The sequence below is a fragment of the Panicum virgatum genome, chromosome 8N (genome assembly GCF_016808335.1).
Source record: "Panicum virgatum strain AP13 chromosome 8N, P.virgatum_v5, whole genome shotgun sequence".
Lineage (NCBI taxonomy): Eukaryota > Viridiplantae > Streptophyta > Magnoliopsida > Poales > Poaceae > Panicum > Panicum virgatum.
In genome coordinates, this window is record NC_053152.1 from 35,260,621 (window position 1) to 35,268,313 (window position 7,693).

The window sequence follows — 7,693 nt, forward strand, 5'->3', positions numbered from 1 at the left end:
ATCTGTCATGGATTAGATCATGTTTCAGCTGATTGTCCAATGTGGAAATATCCAATTACAGCAGCTCAGTTTTCTGGATGTGCCAATAGTGGGTTTGGTTTTCACCATGTGGATGTAGAAGCTAGGAAGGGTAGGTTTAGACACTAGAGAGGCTATGAAAATTATGGGTTCTTTGTGATTGAGGAAGGAGAGATGAATGAGGAAGGCATTGTGAAAAATCTAAAGGAGCAGATGGACAAGGATTGGCCCTGGCAAGTGATCAAGTTGGAAGAATACTGCTATCTGATAAAGTTCCCACCTCACAAGAGTGTGGACAACAATGTCACTGATATCACATACTTGTACCTGAAGGGGGGGTGATGGCCTCTCTCATGGTTTGGAATGGTGACATGGAACCAATTAGTAAATTGACTAAGGTCTGGGTGCAGATCAGAGGGATACCACCGAAGTGGTGTGATTGGGTGACAGTTAAACAAATCTCTTCCTATATGGACAAGTTAGTTGAAGTAGATTGACACTCTTTGTTTGCTAGCTCATTAAGTATGGTCAAAGTTAAATTGAAGTGTAAAGATACAAAAAGTTCCCTTGTAGAGAGTTATGGAAATGGGTGACAAGCTTTACTTGATGAGCTTTGAAACAGAAGGGGTAGAACATATTAAAAAGTCTAGTGGTGATGGAGACGAAGGGGGAGAGGATGGAGATGAGGATAATGGTGATGCCGGTCTAGATGATGATGACCTCCTAGGTGAGGATCCCAATGGAGAAAACGAGGGCACACAAACTCCTCGGGGGTGCGGGATCTAGCAATGATCTGAACAAGAAAGATAAAACTCAAGATCAGAAGTCAAGTGAAACTAAAACAAAATCTAATAGTCTTGTCAAAATCATATCTAGAGTTTTTCACCCTCAAGAGTGTTTTTTGTACTCATGAGGTGTCACAGGCTTAATGTCCGAACCTTTTACAATCTATGGAATTGGATGACAAGTTCGAGAGTGATGATAGATTGTTGGATGAAGAGGAAATGGTTGTGGGGGTGGAAATGATCAACTTACATATGGATTGGATATACAATTTCACCATGAAGATGGGAAAGTCCAAGAGGGAGAAGAAGTACCCCGGGATGAAGGGGAGCCTGAACTACCAGAGTCTACAGACCAGCCCCAGCCAGCAATGGGAAAAAAGAACAAAAGGAAAAAGCATGGGGTCCTGTTGCAGCAGTAAGGAAATGCAAGAGGAACTTGAATGATAATATACCTATGTTGTTTTAGGCACAAGAAATCAAGAGGAAGTGGAGTCCTGATCTGCCTAAAGGTAAGAAACCTTCTTCTTCCAAACCTCTTGTTAAATCTGATCTTGCTTCTGTTGCTAGGAAGGTTAGTTTGGATGTTAATAGTGATATAATAAAGGTAGATTTATGTTTGAACATATGGAATATGTGGAAAAAGAGACGGGATCCTCTTTTTCTAATGATTGTGCCACCTGTAAGTTGAATGTTGATTTGATTACCAGGGAGGAGCAGCTTGAGATTAGCCAATATCAGGATGGCCAGGAAGATGCCCCGTGCTTAGCCACTGCCAATGTTGTGGTTACCTCTAATACATCCAACTGTAGAGTTTCTGAGGATAAAACTAAAGCTGTAGGTGTTAGGAAAAATTATAAGAAATGTGCTAAATGATAAGGTTGTTTTGGAATATTAGTGGTTTGGGCAAACATTGTAGGTTCCCAGCTCAAGTGAGTCGAATGAAGACCAAAAAGGATAGTTTTATTCCTAGCCTTTTGAAGTCTCTAACTAGTCTAACCCCTTTTGATTGGACATTTCTCCTAGCTAGAGGGTCCGCTGGTGGGATCTTCATTGGAGCCAACTCAGATCTGTTCAAATTAACTGTAGGTGATCTCCTGAACTTTTCTATGAGTGTGTCCATTTTGGATAAGAAAACTGGGTTCTCTTGGAAACTTGTAGTTGTTTATGGGTCTCCGTATGATGAGGGCAAGCAATCTTTTTTAGATGAGTTACATCTGGTGATGTCAAAATGGGATGGCCCTACTCTTATTGCTCGAGATTTCAACCTAATTAGATTTAGTAGTGATAAAAGCAGTTGTCTTATTAACCACAAGTGGACAAATGCTTTAAATGAGTGGGTGAGCAAATGGGCACTAGTTGAGCGGGATCTAGACAATAAGAGGTTCACTTGGACTACCAATCAGGATAATAATTTGTGTAAATTCCCTTCATGCCATTAAAAATATAATTCATCCCCTATGTGCCACCGGATGGTATATAGGGATTTATTTTGTGCCTATGACATGTGGGGTCAATGGCACATAAAGGGACGAGTATAATTTCCAATGGCATAAATGGAATTGACTCTAATAATCTAGTTTTAGCAAAGATCAATAGAATATTTGTTACTACAAGTTGGGAGGCGATTTTTCCCCTCACTAGAGTTAGAGCTTTGGAAAGATTGACAAGCGACCATAACCCGCTAGTGCTTGATTCTAGGGATAATGTCTGTTTTGGGAAGAAGCGTTTTCATTTTGAAAAATGGTGGCTAGAGAAGGAGTCTTTCTTTAAGAAGGTGGATAAAGTTTGGTCTGCCCCATGTGGTGAAACAAAAAGTACTGAGGTTTGTCAATTTAGAGTTAGATTTTTTAGAAACATGGTGAGAGGGTGGGCTGCTAATGAAGTGGCAGCAATGAATAAAGAGAAAGTGAGTCTACCTTTAGAGTATAATTTTCTAGATAAGGAAGCTAAGACAAGAGTTCTAGAGGAAGATGAGAAAAAGTGGCTAGATGTAATAGCTAAAGAACTAAATAAAATTTGGGGCCTTGAAGAAATTAAGGCTAGCAAAGGTCTAGAGATAGAGATTTGTTAGAAGGAGACAGAAGCACTGCTTACTTCCAGGCTGTGGCCAACTATAGGAGTAAGAAAAGAGAGTTGATGATTTGATGGGGCCCCAGGGATTGGTCCATGACCAAACTGGGATGATGAAAATTGCTCTGGACTATAAGGACCTTTTTGCTAAAGAAAAGAGAGGTGAGTTGGGTATTGGTAGAGACTTCTGGTCTTCTAGTGAGCTAGTTTCTATGGAGGAAAATGAAATCCTTTGTGCCCCTTTCTCAGAAGTTGAGATTAAATATGGTATTTTTAGCTGCTATGCTGATGGTGCCCCAGTGCCTGATGGGTTTCCTTTCTTGTTCTACCAAAAATTTTGGGATTGGGTCAAAGATGATATTGTGAGGATGTTCCATGACTTTTGTAAAGGGGAGCTAAGTCTTAGCAGACTTAACTTTGCCATGTTAACTTTAATTCCTAAAGTGGACAATGCTAACAACATGAAGTTCTTTAGATCCATTTGTCTAATTAACTGTAGTTTTAAAAAAAATTCAAAGGTCCTTACCTTGAGGTTAAGTAAAGTTTGTTCTAGATAGGTGGCCACCAATCAGAGTGCCTTTATTAAAGGTGGATATATCTTAGAGAGTGTGGTAGTTACTCGAAATTGTGCATAGTATACATTCTTCTAAAAAGCCTGGTGTGGTTCTCAAGCTGGACTATGAGAAGGCTTATGACAGAGTTAGCTGGGACTTTCTTTTTGAGGTTCAAAAAACTAGGAAGTTTAGTACTATTGGGATAAACTGGATGGAACTTTTAGTGAAGGAGCCTCTGTAGGGGTAAATTTAAATGGGGAAGAGAGTTCTTTCTTTAGCCCTAGGAAAGCGTTAAGACTGGGAGATCCTATATCCCCTCTTCTGTTTAATCTAGTGGTAGATGTCTTCACCAGGATATTAGAAAAATCTGTTGAGGTGTGAAGGAGGTTTCACTAAAGGGCTTCTTATAAATTTTATTCCTAATGGTGTGATCTCTTGCAGTATGTTAACAACACTATTCTGAACTCCGATTGTGAGGAATCACATCTTAGAAATTTGAAAAGTTGTTGTAGCTTGTTTTAACAGATTTCTGCCATGAGAATTAACTATTAGTGCTTAACTGCCAAGCTGACCGAGGGATACCCCCGAGGTGGTTGTTTGTAGATAGGATGTCGCTGAGATTATGAACTCAATGGTGCAAGGAATACGAAACTTTAGATAGGTTCGAGCCCCTATGTATTGATTTATATTGAGGTGACCACCGGTTCAACTTCAAAATTCAAAAACCAAGGTTTCTCTGGCTCCAAAATTCACAAAAATTTTACGGAAGCAAGAAAAATTAATAAAGATCATTTTACAGCAATAAACATTTAAAATCTACTATAGATTGCTCCCAGAAAAATAAATAAAATTGCAGTTTTTAAACATTCCAAGAATTTTATGCCTCGGGTTTGTTGTCACAAAATTCTGCAAAATTTTTGTAAAATCATAATTTGAAGTCTAGTATTTGAATAAATTTTTTTGGAGCACAGTTGCATAGCAATAGCTGAATTTCCTTCACAAAAATCACTTAGACCGTGGCATAAAATTAAATAGATGCATGCAAACACATATGCATGATGCTATGTTAATGATGTACTCGTGATAGTGTGATTTATATGTTAATCACGTTTAACAAATTTGGGTTACGACAGGCTTAGCCGGCGATTTAAAATCTTAGTCTGGGCTGAAAATATAGGACTACGCCTTCTTGTCGCCTAGTAGTAACGACTAGCACCTGGCTTTAATTTCCGTCTAGCGCTTTCTCTTGGCGGCGCTCCGGCCACGTCCTGGAGTTGGAGCCGCTGCCCGTTTCGCCCATGCCAGCTCGTCGCTCGCCTTGCGCAAAGTGATGCGCGCGAAACCATGCATAGCGTACAAGCTCACATTGTAGTCCGCCGGCTCCGGCTGCCGGACGACGCTGCCGATCGCCGTCGACCTCACCGCCTCCTCCACCTGCTGTATGCTGCCGCCACCGACGCACTCCTCTCTGCCTCCGTAGGTGAGCACAAGCCCTCGCGGAGCTCCGGCGGCGCACGTATGGTGAGGCACGAACGAGGCCACCATGTAGAGAGGCGGCGCGTGGTGATGATCCTCGTTCCCGCCCGCCGCCGCCGAGGCCGAGCCGCCGCCGTGCAGCGATGAGGCGGTCAACTCCAGAGCTGAGACGTAGCAGCCGAAGCCGACGGCGATGACTGGCTCCGGCACACCATGCGGCGACGGCGAGACGCCTTTGCCGTCGTTATTAGCGCAGCAGCAGATCGGGTCTGGCCGCCACGCTTTCGTGATCGCGGCGTACGATTCTTCGCTCCAGTCCAATGGCGGACCATAGGAATGCGAGATGTCCTGCAGGTGATCAGGTAGCAGGGCGAGCTCCCCCATCGCACACTCCGTCACGGCGAGCTTGAACTGCGCCGACACCGCCTGCAGGCACCTGATGGCGATCCCGACGATGTCGGTGGCCTCCGACAGCCGGAGCACGAGGCGAAGGCGGAACCGCCGCTCCGGCCGCTCCCTGTCCAGGTACTGGTACAGCAGCCGCGCCTCGACGCCGCGCTCCTCCAGGCGCACGGGCCACACCACCAGGCTGTGCAGCTGCCGCCGGCGGCTCCCTCTCGCCGCCGTCTCGTACCGGAGCGTCTTGCCCTCGAGGAGCCGCCGGACGAGCGGGTACTGGACGGCGGCGTCGCGCCGGAGCGGGAGGCCGGCGGACTCTGCGTCGGCGGCGAACCTGTCAGCGCAGACGGCGTACCACTCGAACGTCTGGACGACGGAGGAGCTCAGGTGATCCGCCTTGTTCGTCATCAAGCCGAGAAGGGACGACGAGGCCGCCGGCAGCAGGCGGTTTCTGGCGCGGCCGACCCAGGCAAGGAAGGGGTGACGACGCGTTACACTAGTTACCGGCGGTGGTCTGCCCAGATCAACGCCGCCGCCGTCTTCCAGCTCCCGCTGCTGCGGGCGCCTGTGCTTGTTGAGCAGGTCCGTGCCCTCGGCGTAGGCGCGCTTGAGCATCTTCATGCGGCGGAGGAGCGAGACGTATGTGATCGGCAGCTCCCCTGTCCGCTCGAGGGCGAACTCCAGCTGGGAGAGTGCCATCTCCAGCCTCGCCATCAGGTGTGCTCTGGACGCCGTCTCGTCGAGCTTGCTGGAGATGTAGGAGGATACGCCGGTCACGCCCTCCTGAGCCAGGGCGGAGCCCACCATTCCAACCATTTCCGCCGCCATGGGAGATCGATCCGTACCTGCTGATCATCATATAATAATTAAATGTAACTTGCTACTTTGAATCTAACTAATTACTCCTCACTCTGGTCAAAATCTATTTATTCCAAAATGTAGGTTGTTTTGACTTTTCTAGATACATTCATTTTGCTACGCATTCAGATATACGTTATGTCTAGATACATAGTAAATATAATATATCTAGAAAAATAAAAACAACCTACATTTTGAAACGGACCAACTAACTCTCCATAATAGAGTATATAGAATAATCATAATGATGCGTACTACTACTTATTAGTATACGTATACCTTAGTTCTCCTCTAGCTTGCTAGGTTGCTGCTTATCACACAGGCTAAATTACTACTGCATGTGGTATGGTGTGGCTTGCATGTAGCACTGTTTCATTTCTGTCGATTATATATTGGGCTCTTGGCCAGTAGTTACCCGAAACAAGGCGGGGTAAGCTATCAAGGAAATGTAGAGACGATTCCTACATGACATCAGGTTTACTACCTTGCATTGCATGGAAAAAGCGTGCAAAGAGGGTCCATGAAACTAAGTCGTCCGAGACATTGACAAGGAAATGCAGAGACAATTTCCTACATGGCAGGTTTACTACCTTGCATTGCATGGAAAAGCGCTTAAAGAAGGTCCATGAAACTAAGTCGTTTGAGACATTGACGCGTTCTTCAAGATACATTTTGATTAATACATTTTGCTCTAAAATAGTTACAAAATATAGCTAAACTATAGTTTTTGTGAAACCACGTTTCGAGATGAATCTATTCATACCACTTTCACATCTCACAACTCAACATATAAAAATTTACTTGTAAGTCAAAATTTAAAATATTTGACTTAGAACAACCTGAAAATGCATGGCTTGTTTTATAGATCTAGAGGGAGTAATTTACTAACAATAATTACTACTCTACTAGTAGTACATTGAGAAATATCATATCATATCATTATCATCAAATCAAGAAAATGGCCTATAGCAGTGCGGTTGAATAACATTTCTGTTCAAAAGATAGGGTCAGTCCTTATCTTTCCCTGCCCAAATCGTACTCCTGTGTCTTCCTCGTCAAGGTCCACGTCGTCCTAATAAGGTTGGTCATCATCCGAAACTTTCACTATTCTGATGGTCGGTTGTCATCGACTTCATGAGCTCAACATTATTCTACATATGCGATTTCACACTCAATCAGGTACAGCTAGTGATATCGATGGCGATGACCAGTTGAAATGATATTTCATGATACGAATTATTTTATGGACATTCCCAACCACCTATATTAGCTACCTATACATATGGTTGTTCACATCATATTTTTCATCCATAGTGAGAAGAGAAAGAGACAAGAAAGAGAGAACCTAGGTACTACTCCCTGTTGTTAATTAGGTATTCTATATCTCCTGTTCTAGTTTACTTAGATCAGTAGATGATACACACAGCTAGCTCGCAGGAAAAAAATGGTATCGTAGTTATACATGGAAATAAGACCAAATCCTTAATTAATGCCCAAAATTAGCATGGATGAAGTTTCATTGAGAAAAGTATT